Source organism: Heloderma suspectum, chromosome 4 (genome assembly GCF_057233095.1).
Source record: "Heloderma suspectum isolate Gila_16-S chromosome 4, 16-S_ref, whole genome shotgun sequence".
Lineage (NCBI taxonomy): Eukaryota > Metazoa > Chordata > Lepidosauria > Squamata > Helodermatidae > Heloderma > Heloderma suspectum.
Window position 1 is genome coordinate 4,347,037 of NC_139461.1, and position 26,156 is coordinate 4,373,192.

At 47.5% G+C, this 26,156-nt stretch overlaps 1 protein-coding gene across 4 annotated transcripts in view; it reads left to right on the top strand.

Annotated features, from left to right (window-relative positions):
- The window catches only part of LOC146346433 (protein lifeguard 1-like), an 86,138-nt gene that overhangs the window by 41,292 nt on the left and 18,690 nt on the right, over positions 1-26,156 (top strand). The window contains exon 1 of one of the 4 annotated variants that reach the window (XM_084854691.1): positions 22,040-22,067. The exons of the other annotated variants lie outside the window; for them this stretch is intronic. The gene's annotated coding sequence lies outside the window, so the exon portion shown is untranslated. Of the gene's footprint in view, positions 1-22,039; positions 22,068-26,156 lie in introns of those variants that run through there. 4 annotated transcript variants of the gene reach the window in all.

The following is a 26,156-nucleotide window of genomic DNA, read 5'->3' on the forward strand; positions in this document are numbered from 1 at the left end:
TTTTATCTTGAGTTACTTTATAAATAGATGTGCATAGACTATATATTCTAAACATTTGTTAACACCAAGCAAGTGTATTTAAGAAAATTATTGGAAGGAAGTGATACCATGGTATTTGTTGACAAAGGTTACAACAGGAAAACAAGACAATGGATAGTACATACGTTACCAATACAGATTTCAGCTAACAGAGATGACTCTGTGCCGGGAGCAACCCCACCACCCAGTATCTTCCCTTTACTTTTGTAGTGTCACACTTACGACTGCTTTCTGTACTCTCATTGGCTCCTGTACTCCTTTAAAATTGCCTACAACTGTTTTGCATAACACAGGATAACATAATAACACAATTGTGTAAGGGAAAACCTGGAGGCTAAAATGTCGGGGCCCCTGGTATTGGATACCTAGGCACACTTACTTTAAACAGCCTCAGCTTGGCCCTGATGTTGTAGGTGAGGTCTCTTTGGGGACCGAGATAAAGTGTTCACATTCACTCAGATGTACTTAAATTCTACAAATAAGGACTAAAACAAAGACATAAACTAAATTCATTTATTAAAAGAAGAGAAAGAAAGATAAAGTTTAACAAGCACACAAACCTTCCACTCAGCAACAAAGCAAAGATAAGGCATTCTCACACATCCTGCAGCTGTATGCCTGCCACTCACACCTGTACTTTACCAGCAAGGGTAAAGGGACTTTCTCCTTCTACAAGCATGACTTGTAGTCACTGAGGCCTAAGTGATAGGCTCGGAGAAACGACTCGAGTTCAGGGTAGAAGAAGAAAGACAGACCCAGACCTCCTCTGTGTATCAACTTAAATACCCTCCCAAATTGATAACCTTTCTAATACATATTCTGAAATCCTTACATCTATTGGTTCACGTCACATTATAAGTCATCCTATTCCCAGAAAATCCAAGCTTTTGTCCCCCAAATCACCTCTCCTTGATGTAAGGTATTGACTCCATTCTTCTTTTATGTGGTCAACAGCTCCTTTTTTCTTCCCTTTATTTTCAGGCAGGGGAATCCCAAACCAGAGCATGTTCTTTTCTGTGACCCCTTACCTTTTACCCAGTTTCCTTATAAGGAAGGGACAGTTGATAACCTTTGACCTGACAAGACATCTTTTATCAGTTTATATATGGCATCTTGTTGTTGTTGTTTATCCGGTCAGTCGCTTCCGACTCTTCGTGCCTTCATGGACCAGCCCATGCCAGAGCTTCCTGTCAGCCGTCGCCACCCCCAGATATGGCATCTAGCAAGCTTCTAATACAATAAATCTTGCTCCCCTACTTTCTCCATTACCTGTTAACTCCCTCCCCATAAGTACCATCTCTTACCCTTTAAACCCTAAATTCCCCATACTGTACCCAAATGTAAATTGCAAGGCCCAAGAAAATCTTTACAGTCCCCCCTTGATTCTCATAAAACCACATGATGCAAGAAATATGGTTTGGTGATGTATCACTCCATCTTATCTCACTAATACTCTTTTTTTGAACCACAGGTGCATGGATTACCTTGTTCCCGATGTATCCCAAATGTATGCAAAGCGTTCACAGACAAAATTATGTCTAGCTAACCTAAAACATCTGTGTTTTCTTGAAAATCTTTTACTACAAACTTAGTGAAATGTCTTATTGGATAAACTAATGGTGCATTTCTACATATGAAATGTTTCTGTCTATTTTGGCAATAATTGAGTTCTTAATGCTCCTGAATCTAAATGTTTAAGTGTTTTTGACTGTTCACTTTTGTATGCTAACTTGTTTGTTTCTATTTGCATGGTGTCAAGACCCAAACTTTGTCCCTACTCCCCTTAAAATAGTCCCCAAATCTCTTTGTACATGGCTCAACTTTGAAATTTCATTCTTTCTCAGTTTGTACTGGATCAACTTCTTGTTCTGGAGCATTCTAGATTGTTTCTGGAACAGTCATAAATTTCTTGCATCTAGGAGAAGTTCATTCCAAATCTGCTGCCAGGTTCAAATTCAATGTGGTATGACCGTCTGGTGTTTCAAAGCCACAACATAATAAAATGTCTGCTGTGCACTGTTCTTGTATTCTTCAGCACATGCGGTATCATGTCCTTTTAGAAACAACTGGCCAGTACTGCTTGTGGCCTTTGGGTACATGGATCTTGTATTGGAACTCCGATTCACATTCCATTTTTCATTTGCAGCAAAGATGAACACCATGGAAGCTTCTTCAAGCTCTCCATCCCACAAGTTCTTTTTTTATCAGTTCTCCTTCTTATTGTCAGAACTGTAGCCCATCTTTTCGAGTTCTTATTTGATCTCTCTGGTGACCATGCAGGAACACAGTCACTTTTATCTTCTCTGTAGGCCTGTTCTTGTACAATGTGAGGAGATTCTGCTTTGTGGTCTCTTTTCCTCTTTTTGATGATGTGGGAAAAGAGGTATTCAGGAACAAAGTCTATAAGCTGGGTGTGTATGTGTGTGAATGATTATTCTTACAGCATTATCAGCAACACTTTGTCGGTGAGCAATGTGGAGTCACTGGTGTTAGATCAATTCCTTTTCTAAAGTGGGGATGTATGTTTATTTGTTAAACTATCTTATTCTTCTTGTTATATATGTGTTGTTGTTGTTCAGTCGTTAAGTCGTGTCTGACTCTTTGTGACCCCATGGACCACAGCAGGCCATGCCTTCCTGTCTATATATGTGTACTTTGTGTGTGCTGTGTGTTTAAAAGTTTTTGTCTGCATGCTTCTTGCTCACCTTAAGGGTATCACAGTATCATGTACCTTCAGGGGAAACAACAGGAACATGGCAATACATATGAATTCAATCATCTGCTATTCATTTGGGCTTCTTACTCTCTTCTAGATGGTTGAAGTTTCTGTAATCTGTGCATTCTAATTAAGTGAAACAAAATAGTCGCATGAAAGGACTAATGAGCATCCTATCAGCCAAGCTTACAATATATGGTGGAAGGTTTGCTTTTTGTAACACAAATTTGATACATAAGAAAAAAGCAATTATTATTGCATGTGTTAATAACAGTTCTGGATCTTCTGACAAACAGTAAAATGGAGGGCTCCAATTCTAAGGCCAGGGGTTGCTAGCACATGACCTTGATGGAGTCACATCTTCACCATGGACTCTGTTACATAGTCTTTGGTTTCTTTGGTATGTTGGTCTCTTTAAAAGTTTTGATCTGGCCATTTTTATTTTCTTGTGACTAATATAATTCTTGATATTTGGAACAGTTGTATCTCTTTCTTTTAAGTTAGAGATTCTTAGTCCTTAACTTTTATGCTTGGTATTTGCACAAAGTATTTCTGCCAATCTTTTCTCAATCAAGACATCAACACTCTCTCTGGATCTTTCTGTCATCTGAAAAATATAGATTAAGCACACATACACGTGCACGTGCGCACACACACACACGAGAAAACTAGACCAAAGCATACAAAATGCATTCAGTTCTTATTATAATTCACTTAAAATATTAAAATTTACAGGGTCGCTAACAATTTATTTAAGATCTGGCATATATTTTTCAATCGTTTATACAATTTGGAAATACACTGTTTTTTTCAGTGAACCGTCACACAGAGTTCCCCTTTTTAAACACATTTTCTTCTGCTTCTCCCTTCCCCCTCTGCCTGCTTTGTGGATACTGCAGGGCTCAGTCCTGGGCCCCGTGCTCTCCAACATTTTTATTAATGACTTGGATGCGGAGGTGCAGGGAATGCTGATGAAATTCGCAGATGACACAAAATTGGGCTGGATAGCAAATACCCTGGAAGACAGAAACGAAATTCAACGTGATCTTGATAGGCTGGAGTGCTGGGCTGAAAACAACAGAATGAAATTTAACTAAATTTAAAGGGATAAATGCCCAGTTCTGCACGTAGGAAAAAGAAAGCAAATGCACAGGTACAAGATGGGCGATACATGGCTCAACAATACTACAAGTGAGAAGGATCCTGGAATTATTGTAGATAACAAGCTGAATATGAGCCAACAATGTGATGTGGCTGCAAAAAAGGCAAATGCTATTTTGGGCTGCATTCATAGAAGCATCGCTTCCAAATCCCGTGCAGTACTAGTTCCCCTCTACTCAGCACTGGTTAGGCCTCATCTGGAGTACTGTGGCCAGTTCTCGGCACCACACTTTAAGAAGGATGCAGACAAACTGGAGAGGGTTCAGAGGAGGGCAACAAAGATGATCAGGGGACTGGAACCAAAGCCCTATGAGGAGACACTGAAAGAACTGGGAATGTTTGGCCTTGAGAAGAGAATGAGGGGAGATACGATAGTGCTCTTCAAGTATTTGAAAGATGAGGCTGGAGAGCCATCTGTCAGGGATCCTCTGACTTGGATTCCTTCATTGAGCAGGGGGTTGGACTCGATGGTCTTATAGGCCCCTTCCAACCCTACTATTCTATGATTCCATGATTCTAGGTTGTCACAGAGAGGAAGGCCAGGATCTCTTCTCGATCATCCCAGAATGCAGGACACGGAATAATGGGCTCAAGTGACAGGAAGCCAGATTCTAGATGAACATCAGGAAAAACTTCCTGACTGTTAGAGCAATACGACAGTGGAACCAATTACCTAGGGAGGTGGTGGGCTCTCCCACACTGGAGGCGTTCAAGACGAGGCTGGACAGCTATCTGTGAGGGATGCTCTGACTTGGATTCCTGCATTGAGCAGGGGGTTGGACTCGATGGTCAGAGGCCCCTTCCAACCCTACTATTCTATGGTTCTATGAGATCAGGCTTCAAACTTTCTTTTTTTTTAATTATACACACTTAAATTTTTGGTGCCATTTAACTTTTCGCCTGCTTTCTCTGCAAATTTTGGGATGGGATTCTTCAGCTGGAGTCTAAAATCCAGGTATCTATATTCTCATGTATACTTTGTTATTATGTTAAGCCTTTTCAGGTTTTAACAACAGCTAGATTGGCAGGTATTTCTGTATCTAGATGCTTAGCTTGCACTTCGGACACTCACACAGAGACAACATTCACACACTCTGAGCTTTTTGCTAATGATCTGCTCATTCAACATTCTCACATTCTGAAATTTTGGTTTGGGCTCTTCATCTCAGATTTAAATCTTTTATATAACATACTTCTTTGCTTTGCCCAGTTCTCGCATGTTACTTCAGCAAAGCTGGCTTGAATTTTCTTTTAAAGGTGGTCAGCCAAGCATCTGCTTCATCCACTTTAAAGGAGTTAATCCCATGATCTTTTACTGGACTCAGCAGAATCTTGTCAATGACTATTAATGTGTTTAAATTTAGACTCGTCGTACTTTTCCCTTTCCTCATCCATGTGCACATAGTTATTGATTATAAAAACACAAAATCACCCCAAAACCTAATTTTAGATTGATTGAATGCGTTGATATAAGACAATGCTAACAATATGTCTGTTTAACAGGATCCTTTAAAAAAAACTTTGTGAATCTTTCGTTATGAACGCAAAACAGTAAAACAACAAAAATGCTTCTTAATTTGAGGGCAGAAAATATCAAAATAAAACAAGGCTATGTCAACATAACATAATAGACTTACAATACAAGTCATACAGACACAAAACATGAAACACATAATGTTGATGGCTAATTTTGTTGGTCATAACTTCTCTTGATTGATCTCATGACAGTAATCCTGCAGTGGGAAGAAGAAAAAACGTATCCCTTCTTTGGTAGGGCTTACAAGTTAGCAAAGTAAAGGACCCAGTCTGTAGTCTTTGCGTGCAAATCCTTATCTGGAGTAGCAGGGACTGAGTCAGGCTTGTGGGGGTGGGGTGGGGGGACAGTATGAGGGAGACTCCCAGGAGAGGCAACATTCCATTCTTTGCAGAGATGCCCAGGCACTGGGCTGTGACATGGAATCATGAGAGGAGTGGGGGGCCATCCAGTCCACCTTCTCTCTGCTCGATGTGGGAGACTCAGAGCTCACGCATCCCCAAGAGATGGCGGCCCAGCCTCTACTTGCAGACCTCAAAGGATGGAGAGCCTCCCTCACCCCCGAAAAATAATTGGTTCAATTGTCAGACTGCTCTTACCATCAAGGTTTTCCTAATGTTCATTCAGAATCTACCTTTCTGTGACTTGAGCCCACAGAGTAGACTGATTTAAATCAAGGCACTTTAAATCAGTGATTTAAATTGACAAGAAAAAAGGTCAGTTTAAACCACTGGTTTAAATGAAATCCTGCACTGAAACTTTTTCATGTTTTTCCCAAACAGTGGTGCAAATCTGGCTACTAAAACCATGCTAATTTACAGCTACATATAGTGTTTATACTGCTTCATTCTTACAAACAGGCTTTGCATCTCTTTGTCTCATTGTATATATTTTGCATGCTTTCCTTATTTACGTATTACGTATAGAGGGAATGTCTTTAATATACAGGTCTTTTTAAAATAGACCAGCACCCATGGCAGTCCGAGGTTACCAACACAATACGATTCGTGTCTGCTCAGACGCACGTTCCCTGGAGTGCGGTGGGGCTGGATCCCAGGCACTTGGAGGGCGGCAGGCAGGTCTGGAAGGTGCATGCTGGGCTGCCTCGCCTTCTCTTTCCAGCACTGCACTTGGCGCGGCACCCTTCAGTGAGCAGGGCACGGTGCCCGTGCCCCCACCCGCGCTCAGGCATCCCTTCCGCAGGCCTTGTGTGCGCTTTCCCCTTCGGCGGACTTGCTTGCCGCCTGGCCCCTTCCCATTCGGCACGCTTTTGGCCACCCGGAAGGTCTGGGTCCCATCAGCGCTGCTGTTCTTCACTGCCCGGCGAGCCACGCGGAGCCCCCTGCGAGAAGCAGAGGTCCTGCTGGAGATAGGGATGTTGGAGAAATCCGCCGCAGATTTAAATGAGGCCGGATTCCAAAGAATCCGGCCTCAGGACATATACGTAAGATTCACGGCTCTGTTTTGTGTATAAGCCTATGGGGACATCCGCCGATCGCTTTTTCTTTTTCTTTTTTAAATGGCAATTGGCGCGGAGGCAAAGGGCTCCGGTTGCAGGTAAGTGGCGGCCCTCGGCTCTGCGGAATCCTCAGAGAACGGATCGCCTCCCCCCCACCCGCAGATTCCCCACCAGAACGGATGGTGGGGAATCCATAGCTGGAGACCTCCACCCCAGCTGGCCGGGAGCCTGGAGGGAGGGGCGAGGCGAGCTTGCTTCCCAGCCATGGGCAGCTGCTGGACCAAGGTCCAACTGCAGTGGTGTCATGGAGGCAAGGCTTGCAGGGCTGCAGCCCCGGCGCTTTTCCATGAGCAGGGACTCTGACGTCATCTGCCAGCCCCCTCAGAATGCCCAGCTCCCTCTGAGCTTAGCTGCGATCCTCACTGTAGCTGTGGGGGGAATGAGTTTTCCAGGCAACAATATATTGTTCCATGTTGGAATGCAAAGTCTTTGGGATGACTTGGTCTGGAATGGGCAATTGAGACCCATTCGCTTTACCAAAGACGTGCTCCTGGTGGAGATGAAAACTCCTGGAACTGGTTTGTTGATATGGATCGACACAGCGGCCTGAAATTGTTGGACTGCCCTTGGAGACTGTCCAAATTTACCACTACACCACTGTGTATGTGTGTGTGTGTGTGTGTGTGTGTGTGTGTAGTTCAATCCAGCTGGGTGTGTGGACGTTTCTGTTGGAGCAGGAGTTGGGAGATACAATGAAGGAGCTTAGGGAAGCCTAGTGGGTAATGTTGGGGCGCTAAGGGAGTGTGCAAGGGGGCTGTTTAAGTGACAAAGGATCTGTCCATGAGGGCTGAGTTGAGAGGGTGAGGCTTCCATGGAGTATCATGTTTTGAAAACCTAAAATGTTTGTGTTTGAATGACTGGGTGAAAAAGATTTTAACACCCCTGCATTTTTTCTCGGACGTCCAGTTGAAACACCCCTGCCTTACTCTCAGCTGCACTGTTTTGGATCCCAGTTGAAGGCTGTATATCTTACACGGTTGTACAGTCTTAGAAGGGGGCGTACCTGTGACTGTCACGAAGGGACCCTGCGCTTCTGAACTGGCCACTATGCTACTGCCTGACTGGGCGGGAGCGCAAGCACGGGTTGCCTGCCCCCCCGCGTTCTGGCTGCGCTGGCTGGCGGGGCGGGGCTCAGGTGCACCTGGGGAGAAATAGGCCGGGATGAGGTGGCAGTGGCGGCGGCGCAAGGCTGAGAGCCAAAGCCGCTGAGGCTCTTCACTCGCCCACGTCGGGGCCTGCTCAGATGTGTGTATGGGGGCAGGGCGAGCAGTGACATCGCTCCAGCCACGGCCCGGGAGGCTTGGCGCCCCTTCAGGGTGAGGTGGCAGCCAGTGCCGGAGGAGGACTCTGCCGAGGCAAAGTGCGCGGTGGCCACAGCTCCTCCCAAGCACAGGCGCTTGGCCCGCAAGGCAAGCCAGCGTGGAAGGGGCCAGGTTGCCACTTCTCCCCCAGCTGCTGAGCAGCCCCCAGGCCCGGCTGGCACAGGGGAGAATGGATGGACAGCCCCTCGGGGCGGGGTTGACTTTTAAGCTCCCCTCCCCCGCTGCTTGAGGGGGACGGGGCAGGGCGGCCGCACACACTCCGCGGTGGCGCTTCGGGTGCGACGCATAGCTTGGGGAGGGGGCATGCCGGTGGTTCCGTGGGGCTGCTGAAGTGTCGCCCGGAATGGCCTGTTTGTTTCCAGTCTGGCTCCCGTGGGCCTGATCCTAGCGGGTGTGCTGAGGGTGACACTGCAGCCTCCACTGGACTGCGGGGCCCAGGAGCCCTCGCGTAATGCCTGAAGGACCCTTGGACCTCTTTGCGGGACCACGGGACAGATCCAAGGGTGGATTTGGGGGAGAGTAGCAAGCAGGATTCTGGGCTGACCAAGGGCGCCTTTGGTGGGTCTGGTCTGCGGGGGCGGGGGGGTTGCATGCACACCGGTGGTCCTTCCTGCCTCAGGGCTGGCCCAAGGAGACGCCTTGCCTTTTTATGCAGAGGCACTGCAGGACCCATGGACCGTGCCCCAGAAGCCCCTGTTCCAGCGGAAGGGAGCCGGATGCCCAGCCCTCTGGCAGCACAGTGCTTGTTGGCAGGTGCCCCTGCCTTGGTCCAGAAGGCTGCTTTGGGCCGGCCTTTGCCCAGAGCTGGCTGGGAAGCCCTTCTCGGCTTGTCTCCACCATCAGCTCATTTGCCCCCTCTTCGCCTAGCTTCATTTCCTGGTGAAGGCGTGTTAGCTTCACGTGTCTGGCTGGCTCTGCTCTCTCTGACCGGAGGGCCTTGAGAACTGGGCCCCGGGTGTAGACAGAAAGAAGCCCTTTGCATGTACGGAATGAAAGCATAGTGATGGTGGTGGCTGTGCAAAACGTCATCTGAGTGTGGTACAGCTTCTTCTGGGCACCAGATCACCTCCGCTCCTTACCTTCCTTCTTACAAGATGCCAGCCAGCAGCACAGCTTGTGGTTGAATGCGCCAGGCTGTGCCCATTACCATGAGCTGCAAAGTGGATTTCTTTGCCCCTGGCACAGCCCCTGGGAGAAGAGAGGCCCCATTTGGTGGGACTTACGAGGCGGCGGCGGCGGCTGTGCCTCCTCCTCCTCTCTTGAGTCCTTGAGCATCTGCTTCCCCACAGCATTCTTGATTAGCTTATCTGTTTGCCCTTCCTGATAAAGGTGGGGTTTGCCATGCCTCATTGTATCTTGCCTCACTGTGAATTTTCTTACGTGGAAGGTATGCCTGAGGCTGGGCCCCTGCTCTTGTTTCCTGGAATTGCACTCCTATAGAAACCCCTCAGAATTGCTTCACACATGCTTGAGAGTCTGGGCAGTGTCCTCACACCCGTGTTGCAGGGATCTTGCAGTGGTGTTTGTGCCTGGATATTGCTGCAAGTATGGATGGGTGGCTTCCCTACCTGCTAGTCCTCCGGGGAATCCGCCCTGGGGGGGAGGCGATCCGTCCCTCCCCCGGAATCCTCGCCGGCCAGCTCTGCTCTGTGGCGATTCCGCAGAGCCGCTGGCTGGCTCCGGAACGCCAGCGATATGGCCACCATTGCCGTATCGCTGGCTGAGGCTGACTGTCTCTGGACGCAAATGGCATCCGCTATGCCATTTGTGGCCGGAAAGCTCTTTGTTGTTGTTCAGTCATTAAGTCATGTCCAACCCTTCGTGACCCCATGGACCACAGCACGCCAGGCCTTCCTGTCCTCCGCTCCCTCCCGGAGTGTGTTCAAGTTCATATTCATTGCATTGGTGATGCTATCTAGCCATCTCATCCTCTGCCATCCCCTTCTCCTTTTGCCTTCAATCTTTCCCAGCATCAGGGTCTTTTCCAGTGACTTTTCTCTTCGCATTAGGTGGCCAAAATATTTGAGCTTCAGCTTCAGTATCTGTCGTTCCAATGAGCACTCAGGGTTGATTTCCTTTAGGATGGACTGATTTGACCTCCTTGAAGTCCAGGGGACTCGTAAGAGTCTTCTCCAGCACTACAGCTCGAAAGCATCAATTCTTCGGCACTCGGCCTCCTTATAGTCCAGCCTTCACAGCCATACGTTACTACTGGGAAAACCATAGCTTTGATTATGCGGACCTTTGTCGGCAAGGTGATGTCTCTGCTTCTTACTATGCTGTCTAGGTTTGCCATAGGTTTCCTCCCAAGGAGCAAGCGTCTTTTAATTTCATGGCTACAGTCACCGTCTGCGGTGATCTTGGAGCCCAAGAATATAAAAACTGTCACTGCTTCCATTTCTTCCCTTTCTATATTCCAGGAAGGGATGGGGCGGGATGCCATGATGTTAATTTTTTTAATGTTGAGTTTCAAACCAGCTTTTGCACTCTCCACTTTCACCCTCAACAAGAGGCTCTTTAGATCCTCCTTGCTTTCTGCCATTAGGGTGGTATCGTCTGCGTATCCGAGGTTGTTGATAATTCTCCCAGCAATCTTAATTCTGACCTGTGATTCATCCAACCCGACGTTTCTCATGATGTACTCTGCGTTTAAGTTAAATAAGCAGGGCGACAATATGCAGCCTTGTCGTACTCCTTTCCCAATTTTGAACCAATCGGTTGTTCCATGTCCGGTTCTTACTGTTGCTTCTTGACCCTCGTACAGATTTCTCAGGAGACAGGTAAGGTGGCCTGGTACTCCCATCTCTTTCAGAATTTGCCACAGTTTGTTCTGATCCACACAATCAAAGGCTTTAGCATAGTCAATGAAGCAGAAATAGAGGTTTTTCTGGAATTCTCTTGCTTTCTCCATGATCCAGCGAATGTTGGTGATTTGATCTCTAGTTCCTCTGCCTCTTCAAAACCCAGCTTGTACTTCCAGTAGTTCTCGGTTCGCATACTGCTGAAGCCAGCTTGTAGGATTTTGAGCATAACCCTGCTGGCATGTGAAATGAGCACAATTGTATGGTAGTTTGAACACTCTTTGGCATTGCCCTTCTTTGGAACTGGAATGTAAACTGACCTTTTCCAGTCTTGTGGCCACTGTTGAGTGTTCCAAATTTGTTGGCATATTCCGTGCAGCACTTTAACAGCATCATCTTTTAGGATTTTAAAAAGCTCAACTGGAATACTGTCATCTCCGCTAGCTTTGTTGTTAGTAATGCTTCCTAAGGCCCAACCTAGTTCCTCAGGCACTCTATCAGGTCTAATCCCTCAAATCTATTCCTCACCTCCACTGTATATTCATAAGGGATATGATTTAGGTCATACCTGAATGGTTTAGTGGTTTTCCCTACGTTCTTCAATTTAAGCTGAAATTTTGCAAGAAGCAGCTCATGATCTGAGCCACAGTCAGCTCCAGCTCTTGTTTTTACTGACTGTATAGAGCTTCTCCATCTTTGGCTGCAAAGTACATAATCAATCTGATTTCGATAGTGACCATCTGGTGATGTCCATGTGTAGAGTCGCCTCCTGTGCTGTTGGAAAAGAGTGTTTGCTATGATCAGTGTGTTCTCTTGACAAAACTCTATTAGCCTTTGCTTCGTTTTGTACACCATGGCCATGCTTGCCTGTTATCCCGGTTATTTCTTGACTTCCTTCTTTAGCATTCCAATCCCCTATGATGAAGAGGACATCTTTTTTTGGTGTTAGTTCTAGAAGGTGTTGTAAGTCTTCATAGAACCGATCAACCTCAGCTTCTTTGGCATCAGTGGTTGGGGCATAGACTTGAATTACTGTGATGTTGAATGGTTTGCCTTGGATTTGTACTGAGATCATTCTATCATTTTTAAGATTGTACCCCAGTACTGCTTTTATCCATTTTCTTACATTCCAGGTTCCTAAACAATATTGTTCTTTACAGCATCGGATTTTCTTTTCACCACGAGACACATCCACAGCTGAGTGTCCTTTTGGCTTTGGCCCAGCCGCTTCACTCTTTCTGGCGCTACTTGGAAATATCCTCTGCTCTTCCCCAGTAGAATATGGGACACTTTCTGACCTGAAGGGCTCATCTTCCGGCGTCATCTCTTTTCGCCTTGTGATATGTTCCATGGGGTTTTCTTGGCAAGAATACTGGAGTGGGTTGCCATTTCCTTCTCCAGTGGACCACATTTTGTCAGAACTCTCTGCCATGACCTGTCCGTCTTGGGTGGCCCTGCACGGCATAGCTTATGGCTTCACTGAGTTACGCAAGCCCCTTCGCCACAACAAGGCAGTGATCCATGAAGGGGCGGAAAGCTCTTAGATTAAGCTGAATACAGCCGTAAATCCGGAGACAGCCTCAGCCAGCAATACGGCAATGGCAGCCGTATCGCTGGCGCACCGGAGCCAGCAGCGAGGAGGATTCAGCCGAAGAGGATTCCTCAGGGAGGTGGAGGTAAGTACTCCATTCCTCCATGGACTCCGCCCTTGGGGTCCATGGAGGAATTCTCCGCCATCCCTAGCTGCAAGTATTTCAGGTCCAAATGTGTGGGGGTGGGGGTGGCTGTCTGTATTTAGCCCTTTCTGTCTGTTGGTCATAGAATCATAGAAGAATAGGGTTGGAAGTGGCCTACAAGACCATCGAGTCCAACCCCCAGCTCAATGCAGGAATCCAAGTCAGAGCATCCCTGACAGATGGCTGTCCAGCCTCGTCTTGAACGCCTCCAGTGTGGGAGAGCCCACCACCTCCCTAGGTAATTGGTTCCATTGTCGTATTGCTCTGACTGTCAGGACGTTTTTCCTGATGTTCAGCTGGAATCTGGCTTCCTGTCACTTGAGCCCATTATTCCATGTCCTGCATTCTGGGATGATCGAGAAGAGATCCTGGCCTTCCTCTCTGTGCAACCTTTCAAGTACTTGAAGAGCACTATCTTATCTCCCCTCAGTCTTCTCAAGGCTAAACATGCCCAGTTCTTTCCGTCTCTCTTCATAGGGCTTTGTTTCCACTCCCCTGATCATCTTTGTTGCCCTCCTCTGAACCCTCTCCACGTTGTCTGCATCCTTCTTAAGATGTGGTGCCCAGAACTGGACACAGTTCTCCAGATGAGGCCTAACCAGTGCTGAGTAGAGGGGAACTAGTACTTCCCGGGATTTGGAAGCTATGCTTCTATGAATGCAGCCCCAAATAGCATTTGCCTGTTTTGCAGCCACATCACATGGTTGGCTCGTATTCAGTTTGTGATCTACAACAATTCCAAGATCCTTCTCGCTTGTTGTGTTGTTGAGCCGTGTATGCTCCAGATGCAGAACCTGGCATTTATCCCTATTCAATGTCATTCTGTTGTTTTCTGCCCAGTGCTCCAGTCTATCAAGATCCATTTGAATATTGTTTCTGTCTTCCAAGGTATTAGCTTTCCCGCCCAATTCTGTGTCATCTGCAAATGTGATCGGCATCCCCTGCACCTCCTCCTCCAAGTCATTAATACAAATGTTGGAGAGCACTGGGCCCAGGACTGAGCCCTGCGGTACCCCGCTTGTTACCTCTCCCCAGTTTGAGAAGGTCCCATTGATAAGCACTCCTTGAGTCCGATTCTGTAGCCAACTGTGGATCCACCGGATCGTTGTTTCATCTAGCCCACTTTGAGCTAGTTTGCTCATCAGGATATCATGGGGCACTTTGTCGAAAGCTTTGCTGGTCGAGGTATATGATGTCTACAGCATTCCCGCAGTCCACAAGGATAAAAAAAATGAGATCAGGTTTGTGTGGCAGGATTTGTTCTTGACAAATCCTTGTTGGCTTCGAGTAATCACTGCATTGTTTTCAAGGTGCTTACAGACTGATTGCTTTATCATCTGCTCCAGAATTTTCCCAGGGATTGATGTCTGACTTACTGGTCTGTAGTTCCCAGGTTCCTCCTTTTTACCCTTTTTGAAGATAGGGACCACATTAGCTCTCCTCCAGTCATATGGCACTTCAGCCGTCCTCCATGATTTCTCAAAGAGAATAGACAGCGGTTCTGAGAGTCCTTCTGCCATTTCCTTTATGACTCTAGGATGCAGTTCATCTGGCCCTGGAGATTTGAACTCATTCATAGTAATTAGGTGTTCCTTGGCCATATGCCTATCGATCTCAAGCTGTAATCCTGCCCCTTACTTCGTCTTTGCCAGGGGGCTCATAGATCTTCTTTTGGGAGAAGACTGAGCCAAAGTAGGAATTGAGCACCTCTGCCTTTTCTTTGTCATCTGTTATCATTTTGCCATCCTTATTTAATAGCTGAACAACCAATTTCTTTCCTCTGTCTTTTACTTTGCACGTAGCTGAAGAAAGCCTTTTTGTTGCTTTTAGCATCCCTCGCTAACCTCAGCTCATTCTCAGCGTTAGCCTTCCTGACGCCATCCCTGCAATTCTGTGCTATCTGCCTGTACTCTTCCTTTGTTGCTTGGCCTTCTTTCCACTTGCTATATGTGTCCTTTTGTGTTTTCAAGTCATGTCTAAGGTTTTTGTGAAGCCACATTGGCTTCTTCTGTTGTCTTCCACCTTTTCTTCTTGTTGGAATTGTTTTTAATTGTGCCCTGAGAATTTCCTTTTTTAAAAGCTCCCACCCATCTTGCACTCCTTTTCTTGTTAGAGTCGCTTGCCATGAGACCGTACTGATCATTGTTCTGAGTTTATTAAAATTGGCTTTTCTAAAATCCAGGGTATGCGTTTGACTACACTCGGCTTTTGCTTCCCTTAGAACCAAGAACATGGTCGCTTTCCCCCAGAGTTCCTGTAACTGCTACTTTATCCACTAAGTCATCTCCGTTGGTTAGGATCAAGTCAAGGATAGCCGATCCTCTAGTTCCTTCCTGTACTTTCTGTAGGAGGAAGTTATCCGCCACACAAGTCAGGAATTTCCTGGTGGGGCCATGTTTTGCAGAATTTGTCTCCCAACAAATATCGGGGAAATTGAAGTCCCCCATTACTACTGCATCATGCTTCCTTGAAACATTGGCTATTTGCTTTTCAAAAGTTTCATCCTTGTCTTTTCCGTGATTGGGTGGCCGGTAGTAGACTCCGACCACCAGATTCCTTTTATTCTTTGCTCCATTTATTTTGATCCAGATGCTCTCGATGGGGCTACCAGGCTCATCCTCCTGTATTTCTGTGCAGAGATATGCATTTTTCACATACAGTGCAACCCCACCTCCCTTTCTGTTCTTCCTGTTCTTTTTGAACAAGTTATATCCTTCAAGTGCTGTATTCCAGTCATGAGAATCATCCCACCAAGTCTCAGTTATACCTATCAAGTCATAATTTCCCTCTTGTATTAAGAGTTGAAGTTCGTTCTGTTTGTTTCCCGTACTCTGGGCATTAGTATATAGACATCGAAGACCATGTGCTTCATAGGCTGGCTTTCTTCCTATATGTGTCTGAAGACTATTATTGGGTGCTCTTAGAGCTGTTCTCTCCATTGCGATGCATGAGCCTTCATCCCTTGTTACCCCCAACTTTACATCTCCCTTCCCCGTAGGATTCAGTTTAAAGCCCTCCTGATGAAGTTCTTCATGCTGTGGCCAAACACATTCTTCCCATCCTTTGTGAGGTGCAACCCGTCCCTTGCCAACAGCCCATCTTCCAGGAAGTATAGCCCGTGGTCCCAGAATCCAAATCTCTCTCGTCAGCACCACCTTCGTAGCCAGTCATTCACCCGCAGTATTTTTCGTTCCCTTTCTATCCCTCTTCTAACTACTGGAAGGATGGATGAGAAAACTGTCTGGGCCCCAAAGTTCTTGAGTTTCCTTCCCAAAGCTTCAAAGTCTGACATGATCTCTTTGTAGCTCCGCTTGGCGGTATCATTTGTTCCCACATGCATGAGAAGAAAGGAATATCTGTCAGTGGGCTTTATGAGTGCAGGCAACCTTTCAGTCACGTCTCTAATCTGTCCTCTCGGGAGACAACATACCTGGCGAATCCACAGGTCTTTGCGACATACTTGGGTCTCGATCCCACGCAGCAAGGAGTCTTTTAATACAAACTTCTCAGAATGGGATCAATGGGATCTTGTCAAACTGGGGAGAGGTAATAAGTGGGGTACCACAGGGCTCAGTCCTGGGCCCAGTGCTCTTCAACATTTGTATTAATGACTTGGAGGAGGAGGTGCAGGGAATGCTGATCAAATTTGCAGATGACACAAAATTGGGAGGGATAGCTAATACTTTGGAAGACAGAAACAAAATTCAAAGTGATCTGGATAGACTGGAGCACTGGGCAGAAAACAACAGAATGACATTTAATAGGGACAAATGCCAAGTTCTGCACCTAGGAAAAAGAAACCAAATGCACAGTTACAAGATGGGGGATACGTGGCTCAACCACACTACAAGCGAGTAGGATCTTGGAATTGTTGTTGATCACAAGCTGAATATGAGCCAACAATGTGATGTGGCTGCAAAAGCAAATGCTATTTTGGGCTGCATTCATAGAAGCATCGCTTCCAAATCCCGGGAAGTACTAGTTCCCCTGTACTCAGCACTGGTTAGGCCTCATCTGGAGTACTGTGTCCAGTTCTGGGCACCACACTTTAAGAAGGATGCAGACAAACTGGAGAGGATTCAGAGGAGGGCAACAAAGATGATCAGGGGACTGGAAACAAAACCCTATGAAGAGAGACTGAAAGTACTGGGCATGTTTAGCCTTGAGAAGAGAAGACTGAGGGGAGATATGATAGCACTCTTCAAGTACTTGAAAGGTTGTCACAGAGAAGAAGGCCAGGATCTCTTCTTGATCATCCCAGAGTGCAGGACACGGAATCATGGGCTCAAGTTACAGGAAGCCAGATTCCGGCTGAACATCAGGAAAAACTTCCTGTAAGAGCAATACGACAATGGAACATATTACCTGGGGAGGTGGTGGGCTCTCCCACACTGGAGGCCTTCAAGACGAGGCTGGACAGCCATCTGTCAGGGATGCTCTGATTTGGATTCCTGCATTGAGCAGGGGGTTGGACTCGATGGCCTTGTAGGCCCCTTCCAACCCTACTATTCTATGATTCTATGATTCTCCTAACTGCCACCCTTTTCCAAGGAGTATCCTCTACTCCATTTTTCCTCACCTCAGCATTTCCCACTTCTGCCTCATCTTGCCGTTGCTCTTCAATCTTCTGGTCTTCCCTTTGCTGCTGTAGTTCCCCCATTCTGTCCAAGAACTCTTCGGGTTCTCTTATTCCCCGGAGGGTCGACAGTCGCCGCTCCAGTCCACTTACTTTTTCCTCCAGCAGCGTGATCAACTTCCACTTTTTGCAGGTGTAGGCCATGTTGTTCTCAGGCAAGAAAACAAACATTGCACACACCTTGCAGGTCACCAGCACTGGAGAGTCTTGTCCTTCCATAGCCTCTTTTCCCATTTTGTGTCTAGCTTTCTGATTGTTCTGGACTAGCCTGTGCCTGCTCCTCTACTCAGTAGAGGTTAAAAGCAGAGTCCCACTGGTGTGAAAGTGTGTGTTACAAGACAAATAAATGGGGGAAAAAACTTTGTTAAAAAAAGAAAAAAAATGTTAGGGGCCTCCCCCTTGACCTCCCCTGCCAACCTCCCCTGGCCAACTCCTGTTTGCTCCCCCTGTTCGCTCACTGTGGTCGCTCGCTCTCTGGGAGCTTGCTTGCTTCTGTAGTCCCTGGACCAGCTGGAGCAGCTTGCTCTGCTCTGCTCAGCTGGGAGGTGGGAAACAACCTCTTCTTGTAGAGGGGGAGTTCGGTTTAAGCAGCTGAGCTGAGGCACAGAGTTCAGCGGCTGGTGATGGACCAGGGGCCAGGCTGGGTGTGGGTTTCTTTTCTCCTTGGAGTCTGGGCACCCCTTTCCTTTGTCCCCGTGTGTAACCTGAGCGCTAGGAAGGAAGGGCTTCCTCACCATGAGTGGATGGGAAAAAATGCTCCCCCCTTGCTCCCACCGTGGCTGGAAGAAGCCTGCCAGCCTCACTGTGGTTCTGGCTGGGGGTGTTCCTCGCCCACCCCGAGATGGGTGCCTGGCTGCTGTGCATGTCGCCCAGGGGTTGACATCCTGCCACCCGGCGTAGCGCATTCGTCAGCTCCTCCGGGCGGGCAGGGCTGAATGGGGGCAAGTGTCTGTGTCTGGCAGGGAGGGGCTGGCTGTCAGCTTAGAGGGCCACGCCACCACCCCTTGGCAGTGAGCACAGCTTCGCTCAGCTGCTGGTTTACCAGCAAAGGGGGCTGGCCGAGCGGTGGGCCGGGCCGGGGGCTCTGCGGTCTGAGCCAGCTTTCTCCCTTGCAGCTCCTGCTGCTGCCTGGGACTGGCTTGGCCCTTGTGCTCAGGGGAAGGGCTGCCCTGGGATCCCACCTCATGCACAGGCTACGGAGGCGGGGCCTGATCCCCCGGAGGATCAAGTCAGCTTGGTGCGGCAGGGTCAGCCCTCAGTTCGGAGGCCCCAGAGGCCTCTGTGGCGTGAAGCACCTTTCAGAAGCTGAGACTGCTGCGCTGCCAGCTGCTGTCCCTCCTAGTCAGAGGCCCTTCAGAGCGGCTTGTAGACAGCAACTGCTTCAGAACACAATGGCCAGATGATTCACGGGAACAAGCTGATGGGGCTACAACTTGCCTGTATGACCACAAGTTTTCCCTGGCTTGCAGTTAGTTTGCAGGCAACACGCAAGGCACTGGTTGTGACCGACAAGCCCCCTGTGGCTTGGGGACCCTTGGTGGGTGCCTAGTCTCATGCCATCCAGATGTACTGCACTACAGCTCCTGCATTCCTGCCCATTGGCCATGCTGGCTAGCACTTATGGGAGCCGGAGTCCAAACCATCTGGAGAGCACCAGGTTGGCAGGGGAGGCTGATCTTGACTTTGAGACACTGGGGAGGGGGGTAAGGGGGGGAGGGCTGTTGCTCTCTTGAGCTTTTAATTACATTGCTTTCTTGTCTGCTGCTGAATTCTTAACTGTATTTTATTAATGCTGCTTCTGCTTGTATTGTGTTTGCATACTGGTTGTTATGCTGCCTCAACCTTTAAAAAAGTTGATAGGAAGGATATAAACATTTTAAAGATTTCTGCTGCCTATCCTGGACCTGAGGATGGAAACTCAGCCAAGATGCTGTCCTTCATTTGTCTGCATGTATAGATACATTAGAGCACCCAAATAAAATAGCATTAGGTTCTACTTAAACAGCTTAAATGCCTTCCAACCCATTGGCCTAACCTCAATATCTCCAACCTGACCCCAAAAGAAAGGTCTTGCTGTCCTGCTGTTGAAATACGCTGAGCCTTTGGCAAATCCTCTGGGGCAATGAGCAGAGGAGTTGTGTGGCAAGGCAGTTCCTCTCTGCTGTATCTTGACTTGGTGTACAGATTAATATTGGCACAGGTGGCTGTGGGAAGTAGAATCATAGAATAGTAGGGTTGGAAGTGGCCTACAAGACCATCGAGTCCAACCCCCTGCTCAATGCAGGAATCCAAGTCAGAGCATCCCTGACGGATGCCCAGTTCTTTCAGTCTCTCTTCATGGAACTTTGTTTCCAGCCCCCTGACCATCTTCATTGCCCTCCTCTGAACCCTCTCCAGCTTGTCTGCATGCTTCTTAAAGTGTGGTGCCCAGAACTGGACACAGTATTCCAGATGAAGCCTAACCAGTGCTGAGTAGAGGGGAACTAGTACTTCATGGGATTTGGAAGCGATACTTCTATTAATGCAGCCCCAAATAGCATTTGCCCTTTTTGCAGCCACATCACATCATTGGCTCATATTTAGCTTGCAATCTACAACAATTCCAAGATCCTTCTCGCCTGTTGTATTGTTGAGCCAAGTATTGCCCATCTTGTAACTGTGCATTTGGTTTCTTTTTCCTAGGTGCAAGAACTTGGCATTTATCCCTATTGAATTTCATTCTGTTGTTTTATTTATTTTAAACTGCTTTTAAATAAATAAAACTGCTTTTATTTATTTAAAATATTTCTTGGCCACCTTTCAGGGCAGAAGCCCTCCCAAGGTGGCTTACAGCAATGAAATACATAAAAACAGTTAAAATAATTATAAGTGATAAAAACATAAAAACAATAAAAGCAACATTAAAAGCCAACAATACAATCAGCAACAATGTTAACAGTAGTACCAGCAACAATAGCAGTCATATCATGAGAAGGCCAAGGTAAAATAATATGTTTTCAAGGCCTTCTTAAAAGTGCAATGACGGAGCGCAGCGGACCTCCAGTGGCAACTTGTTCTAAAGGTGTGAGGCCACGGCAGAGAAGCGCCTCTCACATCTGATCACCCACCTGACTGCTCTCACGGGTAGGCAAATGAGAAGGGCCTCTTAAGATTTCTGATCTTAAAGTGTGGGCAGGCTGATATGGGTGAAGGTGGTCCTTCAAATAACTTGGCCTCAAACCGTTTAAGGCTTTAAAGGTCAAAACCAGCACTTTGAATTGGACTCGGAAATGCATCGGTAACCAGCGCAACTAGTGCAGTATAGGCGTTACGTGATTGAATCAGCTTGCCCCCAACAGTACTCGGGCAGCCACATTCTGCACAAGCTGGAGTTTCTGAGCTGTCTTCAAAGGCAGCCCCATGTATAGCGCATTATAGTAGTCCAGCCTGGACATGACTAGTGCGTGGATAACTGAAGCAAGGGCCGTCCTCTCCAGATAGGGCTGCACTGGTGTACCAGCCTAAGCTGGTAAAAAGCACTCCTGGACACCGCAGCCACCTGGGCTTCCCCAGCTAGCTCAGAGTCCAGGAGGACTCCCAGACTGCGCGCTTGGTCTTTCAGGGGGAGTGCAATCCCATCTAAGACTAGTTTACCATTGTGCTGTCCAAAGAAGTTCATCCTTTTATCTGTCCAGCATCTTCACACGCACATGCACACACTCTCAGCTTCATGGGATGACCCCACTGGGTTCTAGTATTATGACAAAGGGACAACCCTAACCCTCTCCACTTTCTCCACAGGATGCATAATTTTGTAAATCTTTATCATGTTCCCCCAACTCCCAACTTGTCTTTTCCTTACTTTTTTCTAATCTAAAGAGCCCCAAACATTCCCTTTCCTTGTAAGGGAGCTGCTCCAGCCCCTTGATCATTTTGATTACATTTTTTGGACCTTTTCCAGTTCCACAATATTATTTTCTAGGTACAGATATGCACTGGGAAAGAGTATTCCAAGTGTGGTTTTACCATAGATTTGTATAAGGGTATTATGATGTTGGCCATTTTATTTTCGATTCCTTTTCTAATTATGCCCAACATAGACTTTGTTCCTTTCACAGCAGCTGCACTCTTGGTAAACATCTTCTACCACAACCCCAAGTTCTCTTTCTTGGTCAGTCACTGTCAGCTGCCAGATTCACAAAAACCCTACACTGTTAGGATTTTTTAGAATGTGCATCATTTCACATGTGCTTACATTTGCCATTTTGATATTCATTCTCCACAGGTTAGAGAGATTCTTTTGAAATGCTTTGCTGTTCCTTTTTGTTTTAATCACCCTAAATAATTTAATATCAACAGCAAACTTTCTAATCTCACTGCTCACTCTTAACTCCAGATTATTTATGAACAAGTCAAAAAGCTCTAGTCCCAATACAGAACCTTGGGGGACCCTGCTCTTTACATCCCTCCTTTGGGAGAATTTACCATTTATTCCTACACTCTGCTTTCTGTTCTCTAACTAGTTACCAATCCGTAAGAAGACCTCTCCTCTTATCCCCTGACTGCTAAGTTTGCTCAGGAGTCTTTGGTGAGGGACTTGGTCAAAAGCCTTTTGGAAGTCCAGGTAAACACTGTCTACTTGATCACCCCTGTCCACATGGTTGTTGAGACTCTCAAAGGCTCTAAAAGTTTAGAGAGACAGGAATTACCTTGTAGAAGCCATCAGCAAGACCTGTGCTTCTACGTGCTTGATCATTTTATCTTTAATAATGCTTTACACCAATTTACTCAGAACAGTCATCAAGCTACCAACCAAGATTTTCCTGAAGCCCCTGTTAGTGTGCTGTCGGGGGCTCAAGCAGGGGATCCCCCCTGGATCCCTATTTAAAAATTGGTGTTACGTTGGCCATCTTCCAGTCCCCTGGTACCGAGGCTGATCTTAAGGACACATTGCATATTTTGGTTAGAAGATCAGCAATTTCATATTTGAGTTCTTTCAGAACTCTAGGATGGATACCATCTGGGCCCCGTGATTTATTTGCTTCCAGTTCATCAACAAGGTTGAGAACTTCATTGTTTGTCACCACTATTTGCCTCAGTTCCTCAGACTCCCTTCCGGAAAATATCACTTCAGGCACCGGTATCTGTCCTATATCTTCTGCAGTGAAGTCAGATGAAAATAATTCATTCAGCTGCTCTGCAGTCTCCTTGTCCTCTTTCAGTACTCCATTAACTCCATTGTCATCCAATGGCCCAACTGCCTCCCTAGCTGGTTTTCTGCTTCTGATATATTTAAAGGATTCTTTATTGTTGGCCTTGATACTGTTCGCTATATGCTCTTCTTTGTATCTCTTACTGTCTGCTTGCATTGCCTTTGTTCAGGCTTGTGCTCCCTTCTGTTTTCCTCTCTTGGGCAAGACCTCCATTTTCTGAACAAAGCCTTCTTTAATAGCTTCCTTGATGCTGCTTGTTAACCATGTTGGTGACCTCTTAAACTTGGTGCTTCCTTTCCTCACCTGTGGTATACATTTTAGCTGGGTTTCTGTTATTGTGGTTTTGAGTAACCTCCAAGCATTCTGAAGGGATTTAACCCTCTTGACACCCCCTTTCAAGCTCCTTTTCACCAGTTCCCTCATTTTAGAGAAGTTTCCTCTTCTGAAGTCGAATGTGACTGTGTTGGGCTTCCTGGGCAATTCTCCACTTAAATATTTATTAAATCTGATAGCACTGTGGTCAGTGTTCATCAAAGGCAAGTAACCCTTACAAAAGGGTCGGAACTGGAGGCCTCTTTAGGAGGTGTGACCTGTCTCTTCAGTTTGCAACCTGGAGGCAAAAGAGTTATGAAGTACAGACATCTGTGGCAAAGCAAATAAATAGGTGTTGAGAACTGGTCCTGTTGGGGGTGGATGCTTCAAGAATACAAGTGCGCTATTTTAGCAGAGTGGTTGGTGAGGTGACACTGTGGTTGAATTGTCATGATTATTTTTACAGAGGGTGTCACCACATATTGTTGAACCTCTGTAATAACTGTGTTCACCTGTACTTGTCAGCGTGCACCTGTGTGGTGAAAAGGAAGGTGGTTGTGTGAAGTCCTGCTCCTGGAAGCAAGCAGGACATTTCACTTACAGTAGTCTTCTTCAAGCTGGTGCCCTCCAGATGTTTTGGACTATGACTCCCAGCATTTCTGACCATTAGTCATGTGGGCTGGGGCTAATTGGAGTTGATATCCAAAACTTCTGGAGGGCACCAGGTTGGAGAAGGCTGATTTAGTTTTCAGATTACGGCACCTAAGTTGTTTCCTAGTTGTCCATTCCACAGGAATGCAGAGGCACCCAACACACCCCGCCTGCCCGAAAGCTTTGGCCATCCCAGGCTCTAGGCAGCAGGAGGTGGTCCTCTTCTAGGTGTCCTAACGTTGTGTGGGCCAAAGCTGCATTTTGCACAAGGCACTCTTAAGCATACTGACCCCTCACCAATCTTAATTATTTCTTCCTTCTGAAGGGGCATGGGGAAGTGCCCCATAGGTTGGTAAGTGGGGCACAATTTGATTCTTCTTTGCAGTTGAGTGACAGAAGTAGATTGCTGGGGGTCTCCAGGACTGTTGGTGCCTTGTGTGAAAACAGCTTTGGGCTGGAGGCCAGGGCAACTTGCAGGAGTGAGCATCCTGGTGTCAGGAGTGCATGCCTTGGGGTGTCCTGAAGCTGGTTTTGAGAGGCAGCTGCGCCTGCGCCACTGTGTTTGGGTATGGGACTGGGAGCCAGGAAGCACCATCAGATGATGCTAGTCCAAGAGTGAGAAGAGAAGAGTTTCTTCCAGCTTTTGTGTGCTGATTACTTTAACATACTGTTTGGCACGATCATTGTCCTCTCCTTTGTTTTCCCTTCCTGTGTTCTCTGTGGGAGTTGCCCCAAAGAAGGAAGGGGGGGCAGGTGATTCCCAGATTTCCTTTAGGTCTGCAAGAGCACTTTGGCCTGCAGCCACCAAGAAGCCTGCGTAGGGTGAATAGTGGTGGTACGTTGGTTACTATGGCAACAGAGGCGATAATAGAAGCTGGCCTTCTTGTTGTTTCCTGGCAGCAGTGGAGAGCTGCTTCTGCAGGCAGGCTGGGCCAAGGAAGGAAGCCTCCAGGGCCTGGCCTTGATCTGCACTGGGCTTTCTGCATTGGCCAGAAGGAGATCTTTGCTGCAGCAGCCCTCACAGCTTCCTAGGCAAGGCCATGGGTGGGCTGGGGACAGCATGAGCTCTGTGCACCTGGGCAGAGGGGATGGTAGAAGAGCCCCTCCAGGCCTGGGCACTTCTGCCCTTTGCACGATGGTTCAGAGGATGGGCTCTGAACCAAAAGCCCCCCTCGGCCCAGGTAAAAAAATGCTCGGCTATAAAGTTACCAGCAGGGGGCTTAGAGAGGCTGCTTTGCAAGGTAGCCCAGAGAGAGTCAGGCTGGGAACTGCAGATGTATGTGAAGTGATGTGTGTGTATACTGACCAGCCTTCCCAACCTGGGGCACCTCCAGAGGTTTTGGACTGCAATTCCCAGGCTGGGAATGGTTATTTCTTTATTTCATAGCCAAATAGCTGAAGCTCTGAGTGGTTCACAAAAATTAAAACCACAGAGTGCAGCATAAAACCTTTGGGTCACTCCTTCGGGGAGTGACGAAGGCAAGGGCACCACCCCCTTCTTGAGAACTCTGTGCGCACCCCGTGCAAGAAGACGAATGACAGCTAAGGAGTGGTGGGGCGAGGACCTTGGGAGGGGGTTGATTTTTCCTTTTCTTTCTCTCACCTGTAATTCTCTCTCTCTCTTTCTCTCTTTTATTTCTCTCTCTCGAGAAGTCTAGCAAAGGGGATATATTTCCGTTGATTTTTGTTTAACTGTTGGTGGGGGGTGGTTTTGAGGGGATTCTGTTGTGTCTTTAGGGGTGGGTAGCCTGCCTGATAGGCGGAAGCAAGGGGGCGTGTGTCCACCTGACGGAGGCAGTGGGGGGAGTGTTGGGGGCCAGACTATACAGAGGCTGGGTGGCAGGCACTGGCGGGGCGCTAGGGGCAGGCCATGCCAGCTAAGGGGAACAAGGGAGAGATGTGTAATATCTGTCCCCTGTTCCGGGCCTGTCCAGAGCCAAAGGATGGCTCGGGGAGGCGTGACTCCACCTTCTGGCCTTCATTTGCTGCTCTGCAATGCCAGGTCTGTTACCCAGAAAACATCCCTCATCCATGACATGATCCGGAATGAGGGTGCAGACCTGGCTGGCTGAGGCCGCTGCTCCAACTCTTGTGGCCATGTGCCCAGCCGGATTTTCATACGCACAGCAGCCGAGGGCTGGGGATCGGGGCGGGGGAGTGGCTGTTATCTACCAGGAGTCCTTGGTCTTCACCAGACCCCCTCTCTGGGAGACCAAGGATGCTGAGTACCTGTACTGGAGGTTGGGCCCAAAGGGCAGTCTGGGGATTCTGCTCGTGTACCGCCCACCCCGCTGCACGACTGACTCCCTAGCCGAGGTGCCTGAGGTGGTCTCTGATGTGTGTGTGCAGTCCCCTAACTTATTGGCGTTGGGGGACTTCAATGTATATTCAGAAGCCATCCTCACAGGGGCACCTCGGGACTTCATGGAGACCATGGCTTCCTGGGAGCTGTACCCTATTCTAACTGGGCCCACCCATGTAGCTGGTCATGCGCTAGACCTTGTGTTTGTTTCTGGAGAAGCGGGGAGTGATCTGGA